Raw genomic sequence first — 19,672 nt, 5'->3', positions numbered from 1 at the left:
TGTTTAGTTTTACACAAAGAATTAAATCTTGGTGGAATAATTGATACTGCAGGACATTGAACACCTTCAACATTTTTCAGAGTTGATCAATATTTTGATTTTATAATCATTAATGCTATGTTCAGAAACAAGGCTACAGTGAAGTCACAAGATGCGACATGGACAAATGCTACCAGAAACACAATGGATTATTACGTGTTTGATTTTGAATTAATATATGGACATTGCATGATCAGAGACCTTTTAATGTTGTCAATTTTTTTGCAACCCCAACATGAGGTTAGGTGACCCCATATGAGTCTGTGACCCACAGTTTAAGAGCACTTGTCTAAGGTATAAGATAATTTTGGATCTTAGATATATGACTAGCATGGACCTTATTTAAATTAATCCCTTATTTTACAAATGAGGTATCTAGCCCCTCAGAGAGGTTAAGGGACCTTGTACATGGTCATATCATCAGTTAAGAGCCAGAGCTGGGATTTCAACCCAGGACCCTGACTGCAAGTTCATTAATCTATCTAGTTGATCCCATGGTCAATGAACAGTTTTGTCCACTATCTCAGAGTCAATTATATTATACTAAAGTTAAATGACTCTGCTCTTGCTCCCACTACTTTGCATTTTCATTTGGTTGTGGTAGCAATGAACAATTACTGTATATGTGGTAGGTTTAATCTGTCCTTAAAAATGTTACTTGTCACAATAGTAAGCAGCACAATGAGGCAGCATTCTATATCCTTGTTAGTCTATTATGATATAGTTTCATCCACCCCTTTGATCTCTAAGGTGATAATGTATCCAGCAAGTTTTCAAGAAAGAATGACAGAAAGTGAGGGACTTTAGGGCAGGAGTACAGAGCACATCTATATATGCCATCCTGATACTTGGCTCTAGGTGGTACAGAACCTAGAATACTACAGGTCTTTCCACAAATATTGCTGTGTAGCCAAACCTTTCCCAAGACATGTACTAGCCTACCAATGAATTATTTATCCCTCCTATTAGTGTGTCACCTGAAAATATGATCATCATGTCCCCGATGCCCTTATCTAAGTCATGTGGAATAGTACCAAGTCAACCATAGCCTACTGGACCAACCTACTGGAGTCCAAGGCGATGTCTACACATTGATAACAACTCTCTGAATCCAATTATCTAACCACTTCAAAATCCCTCTAATGGTATTTTTTTTTAGTCTAAATCAAACTTTTCTACAGGAATAAGGTTTAAAAATGTTGTGCTAAAGCTTTGCCAAATTATGTCTAAGGTATTCCCCTAGTCTACCATTCTGTAGTTGTCCTCCCCTCCACCATCAAAAAGAAAGATTATTCTGGCATGACTCATTCTTAAGAAAACCATTCTGACCACTTACAATCACTGATTTCATTCATAGATGTGACCAGAACAACACCCTTAGTGTGGAAAGGAAGGGAATTAGCAAGTAGCTATGTTTGAGTAATTGTCATGATTGATAGATACTTCTAGGTAAAAGCCTGTATGTCGTGATGGAATCATAGGTGATTAATAATTACCTGTCCTAGTGCTTTGATTATTGACATGCTAATTGCACAGCTAGAGAATTGTAGTGTCTGAACCTCTGTCCCAAAATAAAATACATCTACCGATTACTTCTTCTATTCCACCTCCTCCTCATTTCAGTACTACTATGATCATCCCCATTGCCACCACCACCACACTACTTCTACCACTTACATGTGCAAAGGAAAAATCAAAAAAAGCATAGACCTACTGTTCAGGGCAGTTGGCTGATAATACATAATGATGATCTACTGAGAATGACAAATGAAATTAGGAAATAGAGAATTGAAACCCAAGAGAAATTAGAAGATGTTTAGCGAATTCTCAAACTTTCTTCAGTGAGTTCCAATCACCAATCCAGGAAGAATTAAATCTCATGGTACAAAATGAGAACTAGTAGGTTTGATTGATAAGCCACTACCATTGCCTTTTTAAGGAATATCATATAATGGGAGAGTACTGGAGAATTAGAGACATAAATGTTCTGATTTCTTAAAAGTGGGAGATAGGTCATTCCAACCCCAACGACTTTGACTTTTATTGCTGAAATTCTAGAGTGCATTAAACAGATGATTTGTGAGCATTTAGAAAAAGAAACTATAATCACTAAGAATCAATATGAATTCATTAAGAACTCACAGTAGTTTAGATTCATTTCCTTTAAGAAAAAGGTTAAAAAATTGACAGATCATGGGAATGCTGTAAAAAAATATCCCAGGATTTCAGAAAAGCATTTAATACTCTCTAATAACTAAGGTGGTGTGTGTTGATTTAGTCAGGAGATCTGAGATCAAATACTAGTTCTGAAATTTATTAACTGTGTGACCATGGGAAAGTTTCTTAAGCCCTCTACTCAAAGGAGCTAATTTGTCTATAAAATGAGGACTATCTGCATTGTATATATCACAAGGGTTTTGTGAAGACAGCACTTTTTAAACCAATGAAGCCCTATAGATGTATGAGTTATTTTTAATTTCCCTGAGAGTTGAATGCAGAGATGTAGAATAAATGATAGTTTAACTAGACAGATTTGAAATTGGGTGACTAGATCCATGAATTCAAACTAGGGATGAGAGATGTGGTAATTTTTATTGAAGTAGAACAGGGCTGTATTATATTAGATATTTTAATCAAAGATATACATGAATGACTAGATGGAATTCTGATTAAATTTATGGATGACATAAAAATTAAATCAATGCTTTGGATGCAACTGAAAATATGTCTCACTCTGCTCTTATCTCTGTATCATTGTTCTGTCTAAGAGGTGAGAATTATGCTTCATCACTATTCTCCTAAGATCATGACTGATAATTACTTTACTCAGGCTTCTAAAATATTTCAAAGTTGTTTTTCTTAATTGTGATCATTTTGTACATGGTTATGGTTCCACTCACTTAATTCTGCATCAGTTCAAACAAGTTTTCACGTTTTTCTGAGTCAAATACATTTATATTTTCATAAGGTTCAATGATATAACACCACACTGATATAGTGCAATTTTTCAGCAATTCACCTATTGATAGACACTATAACAAAAGGTGCTGCTATAAATAGTTTGGTAAAGTAGATATTTCCCTCTTTCTTTGAACCCTTCTGGTTCAGTTTTGGTATAGATGGATATGGTTTCATTACATTTAGGTTATTTTCAAAATTGTATTTCAGAAGAATTGGATCATTTCACTCCTCTACCAACACTCCATTGAATGTGCTTTTCATGTATTATTTTAAATTGTGACTCTTTAGGTATATATTGTATCTTCCAACAGACTATAAGCTTTAGAGGTCAAAGACTATAATATATCCAAATTCACTTAAATCAAAAGTCAGTTAAAAGGAAAATAACAAATGTTAAACATTTTTCTAATCAAACATTACAGCTTTATAATGCCTTGAGGAATATCCTTGGAATGAAAGGCTTTAATATGGTTGTATTTACCAGTTAGTTCTACTGTCCAATGTACTTTTCCTTAAATATCTCATCTTCCATTTTTGTGCCTCTGCACTGGCTGCCACTCCGTTCCTGGAATGCTCCTCCATCCTCACCGCTTGGAATCTTTGGTTTCTTCAAATCTCAGTTAAAACACAGTGTTCTACAAGAGGTCCCTCCTCCCCTCCCCAGTTCTAATGCCTTTCCCTCTAATGTAACCCTTATATCTGATGTATATTTATTTTGTACATTCCTACATGTAAATTCTTGTGCAAAATTCCTTAAAGGGAAGAGACTTGCATGTGTGTCACCCGTACAAAACATATTGCCTAGTACATAGGAAGTGCTTTATAAATGCTTATTAATTTATTAATATCTAAAATAACTAACTCCTCCAGTATTTAGTGTAACTAACACTAGCGAACATCATTTTGAAGGATTGATTTAGTCATGTGTCATTTGATTCTCTTTGTTCCCTCCTAATTTCTGACCATGGACAGATTATCCTTTCCAAAATATATCTATCTCCTCTCTGGGAGGTGCTTTATGTTGTGACTTTTTCCTTGTCAAGGCCTCCTACTTCTCTTCTAAGTAGATTTAATTAATCACACATTGTCATTGTTAAATCATTAGCTTGCTCTTAGTGTAAGGACAAAATCATGATCCTTGGGACCATGTCGTCATTTTCTCTGCTACTTTATGGAATATCAGATGGAAAGTTATTAATACAATAACAACAGATCAAAACCTACAGTTAAGAAAATCCCTACTATTCAGACAGAAGTTTTGTTCTCTAAAAATTTAAATTCTATGCATCTTCAGCCAACTCTTGAGTTCTTCCACTCCCCTTTCTAAACATGGATTAAGTCTAAATACAAGCCTTCATGACTGACATTAGGTTTCTATTTTTATTAAGTAAAAATCATGATATAGGAAACACTTGCTGTTGTTGTTGTGTTCATCCTTTATTGCCGAAGAAGACCATGCCATGATGACATGACTTGCACTTGACTTTGTTTTGCGTGAGGGAGGGCTGTGCAGGTCACCAGCCTCACTTTTCCTCCAGAGTCATCTAAATCCAGTGACCAGATATTCATCAGGATGACTTGAGATGACCCAGGATGCAATGGGACACCTTGGCCCCTTTAGGCCAAGGTCTATTCAGGAATTCACTAAGGGTGAGGTAAGGCCCATTCAGTGAATAAGCTCTTTAAGAAGAAGCCAGGGGATGGCCCCTTTAATGAGACATAGAAAAAAAAAAATAACATCAGGCTGGGAGGGAAACAGCAACAGTTACTGTTGCTAATCACTCTGAAGTCAGGAGGGTCCAGAAAACAGCCCTTAGGCAGGTGTCTAGCTTGGGAAAGGAAAGGAAGAGAAGGGAAGGGAAGGGAAGGGAAGGGAAGGGAAGGGGAGGGAAGGGAAGGGAAGGGAAGGGAAGGGAAGGGGAGGGAAGGGGAGGGAAGGGGAGGGAAGGGGAGGGAAGGGAAGGGAAGGGAAGGGAAGGGAAGGGAAGGGGAGGGAAGGGGAGGGGAGGGGAGGGAAGGGGAGGGAAGGGAAGGGAAGGGAAGGGAAGGAAAGGGAAGGGAAGGGAAGGGAAGGGAAGGGAAGGGAAGGGAAGGGAAGGGAAGGGAAGGGAAGGGGAGGGAAGGGGAGGGAAGGGGAGGGAAGGGAAGGGAAGGGGAGGGAAGGGGAGGGAAGGGGAGGGAAGGGAAGGGAAGGGAAGGGAAGGGAAGTGAAAATAAAGAAATCTAGTCAGTAAAACCCAAGGTAACTGGGCATCTTCTGGGCATCCAAATTTATATTGTATACGTATATACCCTCACACACATACAGTATTTTATTTTTAACTTGTATTGTTTATTAAGCCATGCCTTTGTATTTTTAAAAATGATTTCATTTTGTGTATTGGTCAGCATGGATGTCATCCATTATAGAATTCCCAGAGGACAGGGACTCTATTTAATGTGCATGGTGCACATTAAGATCCAGAGACACAGTCCTGTGGGAAAGCATCATAGATATCTGAGTGCGGTCAGTTAGGCAGTCCCAGAATCCTTTGGTCCCTGAAGCTGATTTAGTCTTGGCTAAAACCCCTAGACCAGTTTATAACCAACCCACTATGAACCTTTTATTGTGCGGAAACACTTAGATAAAGTTAACTGCGAAGAGTGTATGAGTGTCTGTTACTGGAAAAGTACAGAGAGAGGGAATGAACTAAAGAGCAGGTCATTTGAACATTCCTTTAATACTTGATGAAGTGATTATAACTGGACAGCTAGAGTCTGAGTACTTTGTTTCAAAATGGCCTCAGGCATAAGATGACCAATTCTTATGCCTCCCTTCTATGCTGCAGATCAACTTTCCTTTCTCATTGTCTCTTTGTCTATTGACACTATATCACAATTTTTCTGTACCTCAGTTCATTAAGTCCTATGCAACTTAGAGGATGCCACCTCCCTCACTGCTACTACCACTGCTATTCAGCTCAGGAAGACTCAGCTTCCTCATATTAACCTGTTCATTTATAGAATGTCAATCTGTTTTTAGAACTCATGGAGCATGACTGAATTCTGTCTTCTGACTCAAAGATTGTGATAGTCCAAACTAGTCTTTGAACTGGGAAATAAAGTGTGTCCTCTGAACTAAAAATCTCTTAATGCCAGTTGGTTTCTAATTCCCAGCTACATGAGTATAACATTCCAAATGCAATAGATTCAATGATTTTTAAGTGAATTTTTAATGATGTTAGGTCTTCAAGGTGACCTCATTGAAATTTTAAAATATAGACAGGGAAGAGAGCCTGGCATACTTCTGTGAAGTAATACATAGTGGTCCTATTCCTATGCAGATGACAATTAACTGGAGGATATGGAAAAAGAGACTTTGGCTATGAAAACCTGCCAGTGTTTGACTGGTCAAAGCCATTCTGGAAAAGCAGGGTTAAATGTAATGCAAAAAGAGGGGAAAGTCATGGAACTCTAGAAAAAAAAAGCTACCATAGAAATAATCATCTTTGGATATCTCGGTTCCATTTCTTGTACTGAAGTTCTATGTGGCTCTGTCCGGTGCTCGTATCAGTTGGAGAAGTCATCCAGCCAGGCACTGATTCTCATATGTCTTCTCTGAGGACAGGAAGCAGAAAGTTTTGTGCCTTTTCTGAATGAGGCAACAATGTAGAAACCAGATTCACTCAGACAAGAAGGGACGTAGCTGGTGCTGAAACGAGTGCTCTTGGGCTCAGCTCTGTGCTAAAGCTTCCAATCAAGAAGGTGCCTACTTTCCGAAGTTTTGTTTTTTTTTTTTTATTCTTGTTTTTGTAAGGAGCAAAAACCAAGTCAGTGCCTGAGGTTCTCACTTTTGGTTAAAGTACTAAAGACCACTATTAGAATGTCAATGATATGTCAGAAGTTTAAAGTGTTCAGCTATCATCCATCTTAACATCTTAGCATGAATTAATATATTTCATCCATTTTCATTTTAGCATGAATTTCTACGTACCATTACTTTATGGGATTCTAAAGCGACATTGTAGAGCACAGGCAAGTTTGGTTGTCAGGTACAAGGAAGAATGAGAACACAGGAGACTTAAGAAATGGAGCATAGAAGCTAAAATGTCATGAGGTTAATTGGAAACAATGCTGAGGAGCAACAGACTGACAAAAGACACACTTCCTCCCTGGAAATTATACTGAAGGCTAGCCCTGTCTCTGCTACTCACCACTTAAGTGACTTTGGGCAAGTCACAAAAATTATCTGGGCTTCAGTTCATCTGTAAAGTGAGGGGATTGGACTAGATGTTTTTAATTTCCCTTCTGGTACTCTATCTATAATCCTGTGACATTTCTTCAATTAGTTTTCTATCAAAAAATACAACCGATGGAAAGGGAATAAGCATTTATATATATTAGGCACTGGTACATATAAAAAAACTTAATTGATTCTCACCACAATCCTGGGAGGTAAGCATTAACATTTTTATGACGAAAAATAAAATTCAACATAATAACAACAGAGGAACAAGTGAAAAAAAAACCAAAAACTTCCTTGTTGAGCTTTGGAGAAACTAATAGAAGATGCTAAATAGTCTTGGCTCTCAGGGACCTCATATTCTAATTGGGGAAGATACCACATAAAAGAAAATTCAGCTGCAGGGCAGATATAAAACTTCAGGAGTCTTAAAGATGCAGTGGTGATATACGTAGATGACAAGATCAAGGAGTCCTTCAGTTATGTTGCCAGGTCAGATGACTGCGTAGGAGCGGCAAAGCCCAGAGGTAGGGCAGGTAGCAAAGGTTGGAAAACCTAAAGAGTCAATGACAGGTCATATGGTAATGCTTAGTTGTCTTACATGTCAGTGGAAAGAGCAGAGTTGGTGACTCCCATCTTATTCAAGCCATGTGGGTACTGCATGTCTGGTGGAAGAGGGTGAGGTCTGGGTGATCTCAGTTTGGAAAAGAGGTAATGAGATGAGACAGAAAGGGGTGCTCCGGTGATGCTGCATCTTCCTGTCACTCAGTTATTTTGGAGGGAGGTGCTGAAGATGATGCTAACACAGTTTCTATTTAATAATATCTCACATTTTTATTGGGCTTTAGGGTTAAAAGTACTGTCATCACAACATCTCCATATAATTATTTCCCTATATCATACAGTATAATTGTTATTATATCTATTTAACAACTAAGGAAACTGAGATTACTAAGGTGAAGAGAGCTTAAGCATAATATGAAATCCTTAAGAGGGAACCAGAACATGGTAGAAGGTAGAGTTGGTGTGAGAATAAATAGAGGAGAGGGATGCAAACCTCCCCCTCTTTTTATTATGGAATGAGCAAGAATCACCTCTGAAGCTGCACAAGAAAGACCAACATAAGGAGAGAGAAACAGAGACAAAGATAGAGAATGAGAGATGGGACAGTTCCCTTACTTCCTCTTGAAACCCATCTGTGCTTATATTCCACAGGAATAACCCAAGGGCTTTATTATTTTCCACAAAATATTAAGATTACTCAAGGAAATACTCTAATCCATTAGTAAGAGATTCTCTGGAAGCATGATGGAAAGATTATCCAAAATTTTCATAGGATCAGATGGCATAGGCAGGTTTCAATCTATACCAATGGAACTGAGATCATTTTTAATACTTCTATGTCATCTAATGTGTCACTTATTCCTCCTCAGCCTTGTGATATCTGCAAACATGTAAACATGCTATTTACACTATGTCAAAGTCATTGAGGAAGTATGTTAAATTTAAAAAACCCTGTAATAATTCACCAAATATCTCTTTAGCAGGTGTTAATAAAAGATTCCTTCTCCTCCCTCTACTTCCATTGAATGTGCTATGGAGAGTATATAGAGAGTACCATTGGAGAGCTATGGGTGGCCACTTATGATATACCTTTGAATTGATTTCCATGAATTCCACTAGCACCATGAATGTTAAACTGGAACTCCACGTATTTACTAAAGGACCCACTCACAACTCTGTTGTTCTCTTTCATTTTTTCCAATTTAGAAATATAAGATCAATACTTTGAGTTTTAGAAAAGGTCAGGTCAGGGAGGAGTGTGCCCAGGAAAGCTATAATCACAGAGACAACCAGTTGGGATAAGGGCAGAAAAGGAAATTGAGGTTTAGAGAGGTTAAGTGATTTTTCCCTGGGTTACTCAGTAAATGCCATAAATGGGATTGAAACCCAGGTCATCCATGTCTGACAGTTTATCCACTACACCACGTAGCCTCTTCAATCAATCAGTAAATCATTTATTAAGTACCTTCTGTACATCAAGTCCTCTTTTAGATGCTAGGGATGTGAAGTTAAAAATATAAACATCAGAACCATTAGCTTACATTTTTATCATGAGACACAGCATACAAAACACATATCAAAAACAAGATAGATAAAAGGTAATTTTTCCAGGGCAGGCATTAGTAGATGGGAATATTAGGAAAGGACTGATGTAGGACATAGTATTTGACTTGGGATTTGCAGGAAACTGGGTATTCTAAGAGACAGAAGTGAGGAGGGAGTACATTTTGTGTAAAGGAATGGAGACAGGAGATGGAATATCCTAAGTGTGAGAAATATGAGAAAGGCCATTTTGACTGGAGCAAGGGTGTGTGAAGGGGACTGATAAGTCATAATCCTGAAGTTCCCTAGAGCTTACTAGAACTTATATAGGAAGGATTTTATATAGCAAACAGGAGCTTGTATTTGATTACAGAGACAATTAAGAGCTTCCCAAACTTCCTAAGCAGGGAGTGACCTGGACAGGCTTCTGTTTTATTAATATCACTTTCCAAGTTTTGTGAAGGATGGATAAGAGAGGAGAAAGACGTGAATTAAGGAGAAAAATTAGGAGTCTAGGCTAGCACTATAGACCAAGTGAGATGTGATGATAGCCTAATCTAGAGTGGTAGCTCTGTGAATGGACCTAAGGGAAGAGATGGGAGATATATGGTAAAGAAATGAGATTCTAATTGAATAGCAGACATGAATGAGAAGTCGGGAAAATATCTTGAGGTGGGATGGATTCCTCCAGAATCCCACAAATCATACTAAACAGGCCAGTGATGCTTTTCAGAGAATCATATTTTTTTAAAGAAACAATTCATCTTACTAAATTTTTCCGTTAAATCTCATTGGGGATATTCATGATATTGCCTCTGAGAAAGATCAAGGTAAGATCAGGTCTAAAAACAGTTCACCTTCCCTCCCTCCACTGCATCAACAAAACAATGCACTGCGTTCACTCAGCCAAGAAAACACCAGAGATTCACAAGGGGTTTTTCATCTCTCTTGCTCCCAATTCATTTTCTGTCTTAATATACCAGTCAACGGTTCTTGGGCACTCTAGACAATTATTATTTTTATTCTTTTTAGTAGGATTTTGCCAACAGAGCTGTAATACATTAGATGGAGGGTGGTGCTGAAGATTGATGATTGCGTGGGGAGAGTTGTGCCTTCCAGTTAAAGATTATGAAGAATAATGAACCATACTTTAAAAAGCACCCTCTACCTGATGGTTCCGAGGAATCTACAAGCATTATATTTTCTTTTGCTTCCTCTTCTCTTTCTCCTTCATCTACATCACTGTAGTTATACCTTCCCCTTATATAGAGTTTTATACTTCAAAAGCGTATTGACATATATTTAACACATCTCACTTCCCATAATTCAACCAAATTCAGTTTAACTCAAATTCATTGAAATCAATAAATACATACTAAAAACCAACACCATGAAATTTGAACCTTGAACTAGACCTATGCAGGAGAAAAAAACCCAGTAAATATGGTTTCATTTTACACATGAGCAAATTAAAATGTAGAGAGATAAAAATGAATTGATTAGGACCACATGATTGGCAAGGTCATAATTTGAGCGCAAGTCTCCAGAACATCAGGGTCCTTCTCCTGAATGGTTAGGGTTAGAATAGTTACTCTTTCCTTCAACTGGAGTTCTGTTACTCACTTGCCCTCCCCCCCCCCAAAAAAAAATAATAAATGAGGTTACGTCTCAATCAGGACATTTATTTTTTTCTATTATTTTTGCAGAAACTTGGAAAATCTATGGCTTCCTAGATTAAAATACAGGTGCCAGATTCGAGTACAAATTAAGGACTTGTTAATTCATACTAGTGGAAGGAAGTTTATGTGAATCCATGAAATTTTCATAATGATTTCAAATATATGCAATGATTCAAAAAAGCTAATGGTCATTTCTAATAGTGCTGCTAATGGTCTTGCCTTAATGACAAGATCCATGATATAAAATTATTATACCAACCATTTGAATACAAGCCCCTCTTTCTTGCATGCTTGAAAATTATTTCTTAATTTCCCTGAATGATTCCCCCTGCAGTCTTGCTTATACTATTATTATGGACATCCCATTGAGATGTCACATTCAGAGAGTGCAAAATTAATTGAGAATAATAACTCCTTTGTCAAGAGTTTGGGAGTTTATTATAATGCATTCATCACAAAAAAGCATGTAAGTAGACAATAATGGTTCCCTACTCTCAAACACCATTTCCCCTTCCAAAAGTTAGATTTTTTTCTTGAGTTTCCTGTTTGTGATGATGATCCCAGTTCTGTGGGACAACGATAAGTCACTGGATCTCCCTAATCCTCAACGATTCTTTTCTTTTCTTAATCAATGGGATTGAATAGGGATCATATTAGCATTGACTATTATGTAGGCTTGTTTTGAGGAAAATGTTTTATCAACATTGAAGTGCTAAGAAATTCATTGTTGTTTGTTGCTGTAATTATTGTTGTTAATAATATTATTCATATTATTATTATTATACTTTCCATCACCCAATCTTAAACTTCAGGATCAACCTAGACTTCTCAATTTTTCTCACTTCTTACATGTAAGGTTAATCAGGTCATGTCAGTCTAATATTATTATTACTGTTGATCATGATATTTTTATTTCTTCCTCTAATCCTCCTCATCCACAACTACAGTTGATTCTAATTCTTCTGCTTCATCTTCTGATAGGGTTAGTATAAATGAATTTCAGGAAAATATTGTATGTAAAGTTTACTCCAATTGTCCTACTTAGCAGAAAGCCTCACACACCTATTACTAAAAATTAGAATAACCAGAAACACGTGCAAATATAGGCCAGTTATGTATTTACGCACTTCATACAAAGCACTTATTTCTATCAATTAAAAGCTGTGAATAAAAGAAAACAATATAGTGACTAAAAATCAACAAAAGTGTAAAAGTACTCAGGAGGCAAAGAACAGTTTAATATCAGTTGGGTAATTACTGGATAAGTCATTTAAATCACCACAACATTTACTTATGTGTTTAGTGCTTTGTTGATTTTTGCAAAGGTTCTGACTCTTATATAGTCATGGCTTAATCATGTACTTCAAAAGTGCAAGCTAGACAGAGAGGCAGTGAAAATTCTTGAGTATCTGAAATTGAGGTGGAAAAATGTTTTCTACTTAAAACTTGCCACCTGTAGAATAATGTCAACAATGGCTAGTATAATGGGTACCACTTTTCACAAAGTCAAGCTAAACATATAACAGTTTTGTCTTGTTTTAAACCCATTTTCATGTCTCCTTAATGTTGTTGTCCAATTGTTTCAGTCACATCCTACTCTTTATGACCCCATTTTTTCCCCTAAAGATATTAGAGTAGTTTGCCATTTCCTTCTCCAGCTCATTTTCCATATGAGGAAACTGAGGCAAACAAGGCTAATAATTTGCCCAGGATCACACAGCTGGTAAGTATCTGAGGCCAGATCTGAATGAAGGTCTTCCTAACACCAGGACTGGCATTTTATCTATGGTACCACCTAACTGCCCATCATCTTTCCTGAATAGAATTAAATATAGTTTCAAAAATAAAAAGAAAGGAAGAGATTTAAATCAAAATATCTTGTGAATCACTTAATATATGTGGACAACATGGATAGACATCTCCACTGAAAAAGATATGAGACAGTTATTTGTGAAATCTTTATTTTTTTCTAATAACACTTGGACTCAATATATGTAAAATTCTTAGCTTATGTAAGCCAGATGATTTAATATTTAATTTGGAGGTCACATTGAATCAATGGATAAAGGAAATAAAATTGTTTTTATCCTCCAGGTAAGACATACCAATCAACAAAATATCAAAAAAGCTTAAGTTGAGAAATTCTATTTCTAAAATCAAAGTTCAATCAATAGGGTACAAATAAAGCAATTAAAATCTATATATCAGTCACAATGTATACTTTGGGGATTACAAAATGGAACATAAGAGATATGGAAAATATTTTAACAAAAAAAATCGCAGAAGCCATAACAATAAATCAAGTATAGAAAGATTAATACTTCTTCAACAAAAGAAAGGAAGAAGATTAATGGGAATTTTTAAAGTACATTTTAAATGGTCAGAAATCTACTCAGAAATACTTTCAGGACAAGTGGACACAAGCAACTGCATTGACCAAATGCAACCAAAAATGGTTTATCTCTATATGGAGCCTGTGAAATGATCGAGATGCAAGGATGGAATCAAAAGTCCTCGCTGTCCAACATCCACATAAACTTATATGATAATATCTCAACCAAGAAATGTTGAATGAATCATTAAATCAACTGGGTTTGTTTGTGTAAAAAGAGGATTTTATGATGGTGATTCATGATCAATTCACATCTACCAAAATCTATAGAAGGATTATCCTAATGGATCTCAGATTTACTAAACCATTTAGCTAAGCAAAGAAATGATAAGAACTGTTAAACATATCACTACATAATGTAAAAATTTAGTATGCAACGAAAGACCTGACGAAAAAGGACCTGGTTGCCTAGAGTCATACTTCAGAAATTCACTATATTGTTTTTCTATACTGACACACAACAAATCCCCATGCTACATGTATAGATTTCAAAATATCCTGAAAAACTCAATAAATAATATATATTGGAACCAGACCATTGTCAACAAGATGTTGCTCATAATTACTCAGATATAACATTCATCTATTAATAATAATAATAATTTATAAACAACATTTTTAATAATATCACTATACTCTTCAAGAAACATAGAATGAAAAGTGTTCAGAGAATAGAAACCTATCAGAGGAGATGAAAATCCTGAAGGAACAAGATAAGACACATCACTCTTGTCTTGTCTGATACTTGAGATGTACCAAGGATGCTTTCAGCTAACTTGCTGGACATGAATTTTCATCCTTTTTCTTTTATTTCACTACAGAGTGCAAATATTTTATCCACCTATGCTACAGTCTGCAAAACGTTAAGTACAGAAGAATAATAGTAAGAAAATAAATTGACCAGTTTCTGTATGAATATCATTTAAAAAGATCATGTGAAAAAGGCAATAATACTGCTATTAAAATGATAGGAACAAGAAAACATTAATAACAACACTAACAACAATTGTCACTGTATTTTATATATCACATTATTATTATACTGTTTCAAGTAAAGTGTTTTGTATACATCTTATCATTGACTCAGGAAGGGTGTAGAAAAGATTTTTTTAAGTATTTGCGGATTAAGTGCCCACTTGGGTTACTTCCAACTCTAGGATGCTGTGATTCTCTGAATTCTTCATAACTCTGCCATCTAGCATTATATATACAGCTTCTGTGATCTGTGCTCATTTTCAGTGTAAATCTAGTGTAAATCACCGGCTGTCTCTTCCTAGTAGGACACCTAATACATAACCTCTGTGTAATTTCTGTCTCTAAAATGTCAGCATTTTTTGTTCTTAAGCATTAGTCCTTCCTCAATTGCCCATTAATCCCAGCAAGTTTTGCCACTGTAGGCCCATTGATCTTTCTTGTAGGGAAGAATATGAAATCAGAATAGTATTCACCTTTATGAAAGTGTGATATATCTGGCTTTCAGGTGGGTTAGGATCATTATTAGTGACTCAAGGATACTGACTGGTAGCAAATCAAGAGGAAGCTGAGGGATACTCTAATGAAGTATCCTTGGAATGAGAGAAGCAGGAAGACTATGTAGGCAGAATCCATGAATTTCTCATTGGTATGCCTTATCAGAGAACCATCGAATGCTAGACCCAGGAGGAACATTAGACAACATCTAGTCCAATTTACAGATATAATATATATGAGAAAACTGAGGCCCACAAAGAGAGAGTAATCTTTTCAAGGGCAATTAAGAGTTAATCACAATACTAGGACTTGAATCCAGATTTTTTTCATGGCCAATCCAATTCACCATCACATTACTTTTCCAAGTACAAACTTTCAATCGATCAACTAACCTAAATGTTTAAGCACCTACTATTTGCCAGACATTATTCTAAGTACTAGTGATGCAAACACAATGAATACAATCATCCCTATCACCAGGTCAGTCAGTATAGATCAAGAAGGCTTGGTATTCCTGTCCTTGGTGGCAAAATTGTGGATTTAATAAAATTTGTTAGGTAATCCATACCATTATTCCTCCCTCATTTCTTCCTTCATTAATTCATTCATTTATTTAACAAGCATGTATAAAGCATCTAATGAGTCCCTGGTCTCTAACTTATTTTCTACTTAACCTTGGGCAAGCCATTAATCACTCAGGGTTTCAAATTTCTTCATCTGAAAAAAAACAAGGAAGTTGAACTGGATGATTTCTGAGGTCCATTCCAGACCTATGATCTTAATACATACAAGTACCTATACTTAACGATGAGGGAGATATATTAATTTAATTGATCATCATGTATTTACTTATAGCTACTGTGTAACAAGTCCCATGCTAAACACTGGGGATAAAGAGAAAATAATGAACGTCTTTCTCCCCTAAGGATCATAATTATGATGGAGGAGAAGTGGTGATCGTTTATGAGAAGCAGAAATGAAAAATTACAAGTGAATATGAATTAGCACATAATCTACTTAAGCTAGAATGGGTGGTATATTAATGTTATTAGTTGGGGATCATGGTGGAAGTCTACATTTAGTTAAGATTAGGGAAGACCATAAATGTTGGTCTCAGGACAGGATTTTAGACCTTCTCAACCCCCCTCTTTCTCCTCCTTTACCTACCTCCAAAAAAACAGACCTGATGAAATGACTCATACAAAGCTCTAGTGACTCAAACAATTAATATTTTCAAAAAGTTACTCATGAAGTGGGTATTATTTTACCCATCAGGTCTTCTTTGGCAGTGAAAGATGAACACAATCCTGTGAGTAGGTACAGCTGGATGAATAAGCTAGGTGGGTAACTCAGCTCCTCCTTTCCCATCTGCTTCCCCCTCCCCTTCCTTCTCCTTTCCAAAGGAATGCCAATTTGAATGGCCAAAAGACACCCAGTTGACTGGGTTTTCCTGGCTAGTTCCTCTCCTCTCTTCTCCTGTGCTCAATTCTGCTCTGCTCTCCTCTGCTCTGTTCTGCTCTCCCAAAACCTTAAACCTACTGCACTCTGAAGCTGGGTCACCAATGGGGCTCTGCCTAAGGGTTATTCTGGACCCTCCAAACTTTAGAGTGATTATCAACAGTAACTTGTTGCTGTTTCCCTCCAGCCTGATGTCTTTCTTTCTCTTGGCCTCATTAAAAGGGCCATGCCCTGGCTACCTCTTAAACAGACCTATTCAGTGAATGGGCATTGCCTCAGCCTAAGTGAGTATCTGCAAAGATCTTGGCCTAAAGGGGCCAAGGTGTCCCAGTGCATCCTGGGTCATCTCCAGTCATCTTGATGAAAATCTAGTCACTAGATTCAGATGACTCTGGAGAAGTGAGGCTGGTGACCTGCACAGCCTTCCTTCACTCAAAACAAAGTCAAGTGCAAGTCATGTCATCATTATTCTGATAGCATGGTCTTCTTTGGCAACAAAGGATGAATATAATTATTTTACCCAAGCAAATGGCCTCTAATGTTAACATTTTAGATACTGTGGCCCAAACATAGGGCAGAAAATTTGACAGACAAGTGACAAGTCATTGCATTTTCAACCTGGACATAAGTTTAGCTCTGAAACTCTACCATGGATTTTCCCTCACTTCCATTTCAGTCTAATATTTAAAAAGCATGTATTACTAATCACAACAGGGATAGAACTGTAGAGATGACTCAGTGATAATCAAAGCTCACCACCACTGGTCCTCTAGCCCACATTGCAATGTGAGCAGTGAGATCTTTATGTAGGAAAAATGGCTCTATATTTTCCATCTTCTATTTCTCTATATATGCTTCACCCAAACTAAGTAAAAATACAAAATGAAAACAAAAAAATTCTAAATAAAATGCCAGGAAATCTTGTTCCTTTTTCTTGACCCTGTGAAAAACCAAACCACAGGAAACTCTTCACATCCACCCACTTGGCTCCCCTTCACTTACTTTCTCATATGCCCAATTCCTACTCACTCAGTTTGGATTCTAACAGCTCAAATCATTTTCTGCAGGTTTTACACTGAGGCCCACCCCTGTTCCCTTCAATTGGAGAATAGTTCAAGTTGAAACAGAAGGAACTATGGGGACAGGAAGGGGTCTGGGCCTTAGATGAGCATCCTAAATTAGGACAGAAATACTCTGTTCCCAGATTTTAGTCAGGACAAGGGAGAACCACCAGTTGAAATCAGCAGAAAACAGCATGAAGTTAATTAAAGAATAAAAAGGCATTCTTTAAGCTGAAGAAACAAACATCATGATAAAATGTCCTGTGTCCTCAAGTATACCTACATAGACAACAGATAAGCTTAGACCCCACACATACCATTCTCTCTCTCTTTCTCTTCCTTTTCTTTAACCTCTTTTCCTTCTCCCCTCCTCTCCCAGACCGGTGATTTCTTTAGAAAAGAGAACTCCAAATGAAGGAATTCCTCTAACCTACAGAGATCATAACTTGCTCTGAAACATACATCCTTAGAATATCTGCTGGGCCACTGAGGCATTAAGTGACTTGCCCGGGGTCACATAGTGAGTCATGTAGAAGGCAGAACTTGAATCTGGTTCTTCCTGATTCTAATTTCAAGCTCTCTGACCATCATTTTATCTAGACTCTACACAAACTATATTCAAAATAAATACAAGGTAATTAATTTTGAGGTGGTGAAATGAATTGGTAGGTATTGACAGCTGGGTGAGAATCAGGAATTTACAAGGAGATGATATTGGAGGAGCTATTATTATATTATGATTTCTTCCTTTGCAGTGGAAGAGTGAGTTTGAAGGGTACAAATTACCTAAGAGCCAGACTAGTGTCTCAGTGGGTGAAGCTTTATTGTTGTAAAAGCAAATGGAAGCTACTAGTGCAGGAGACTGGTTGGCTGGGTGGAAGGGGAATAGGGATTTACTTACATGTGGAGCTGAAGGGGGAATAACTTATGGAAATTTACTATGATGATATAATCTTTGTGCTATGCAAGCAAAAACACATGTGGCTGTGCTTACAGGATCTTCTGGGTGACTATCATGAAACAGCTATACTTTCACTCTTGGGAGTCCCTTCATGATCATATTCATGAAATGTTAATAGAGGCTTTGACATCTCATAAGTTACTACTGGGGAGTAAGAAGTCTCATTGAACTTGTGTGGTCCTGGGAAATGTGCTTGACCACAAGGTCACCAGTGATACGGTGAGGTTGCCTGCTCAGCATATGGTGGAAGTAGTTGCCTGCTCAGCATGTTGGGGAAAGGATAGAACCTCATTGTTCTGGGGAAAAGGTAGGACCTTGCTGCTACTATTCCACCTTCATGGACTCCAGTGATCAAAGAAAAGTTACAACTTGGCATGTGACATTGACGATACTGATGATGACTGTGATGATGAGAATGACATGATGATAAAACCATTAGCAACACCAGGAACTTAACCTAGTTATTCAACAAGCATTGAAGACATGTCAGACGTTGAGTTCAGTTCTAGAGATGCAAAGAAAAAAATAAAAACAGTTTCCATCCTCTTGGAACTTGCATTCTAAAGAGGAATCCAGCATGTACTTATATAAACAAGATACATACCTATATAAATACATATATGTATGTATATAATATTAATATATAAACATATATACACACATAAATACAAACAAGATATGTCTACTTTGTAGTAGATGCAAGGTAACTTGAGTCAGGAAAGCATTTTTAGCTGGAGACGGCAAGAGCAGTCTCCTACAGAAGATATCGCTTGAGCTGAATTCTGAAGGAATCTAAGAGGTAGAAGAGGGAATGAATTCCAGGTGCTTTCACAGAGTAAATGCACAACTAAAAGTGGCCTCTAAGAAGTACCCTGTGAACCACAAATCATTTTAGCTTAGTTATAACCTACTATGATCCTGAGATCCCCAAATAGATGAAATCTCAGATTCAGCGAAAGATTAGCTTATTTCATTCTCACAATAGCTTTCACATGTCCCAGGATCATCAAATGTAAGGATTTAGAGCTGGAAGAAACCTCAGAGGTCACCTTGTCCAATGCTATCATTTAACAGATGACAAGTTGAAGCTGTCAGAAGTGGAGGAGTTATCCAAAGTCACACAGATGGTCCATGGCAGAGCTCCCATGTTTTCTCTATTACGAAATGGAGCACTGGAAGAACTTTGGTAGGTCATGTTAGTTTTCATGTTCTTCCTCCCTTCTAATAGAATCCTGAGCTTCTGTCAAAGCGTAACTCAGTTTTACCTAAAACATGAGGCTTTGGCTGAAGCCCACCCATTTTCAACTGTCACTTCCTGTTAAA

At 37.0% G+C, this 19,672-nt stretch overlaps 1 protein-coding gene across 2 annotated transcripts in view; it reads right to left on the bottom strand.

The window, feature by feature from the left end:
• Positions 1 to 19,672, bottom strand: part of FAM135B (family with sequence similarity 135 member B) — a 441,077-nt gene that overhangs the window by 165,700 nt on the left and 255,705 nt on the right. The gene's annotated exons all lie outside the window — the stretch shown is intronic.

The sequence above is a fragment of the Notamacropus eugenii genome, chromosome 4 (genome assembly GCF_028372415.1).
Source record: "Notamacropus eugenii isolate mMacEug1 chromosome 4, mMacEug1.pri_v2, whole genome shotgun sequence".
NCBI classification, from domain to species: domain Eukaryota; kingdom Metazoa; phylum Chordata; class Mammalia; order Diprotodontia; family Macropodidae; genus Notamacropus; species Notamacropus eugenii.
This window is presented reverse-complemented; position numbering and strand designations above follow the sequence as displayed.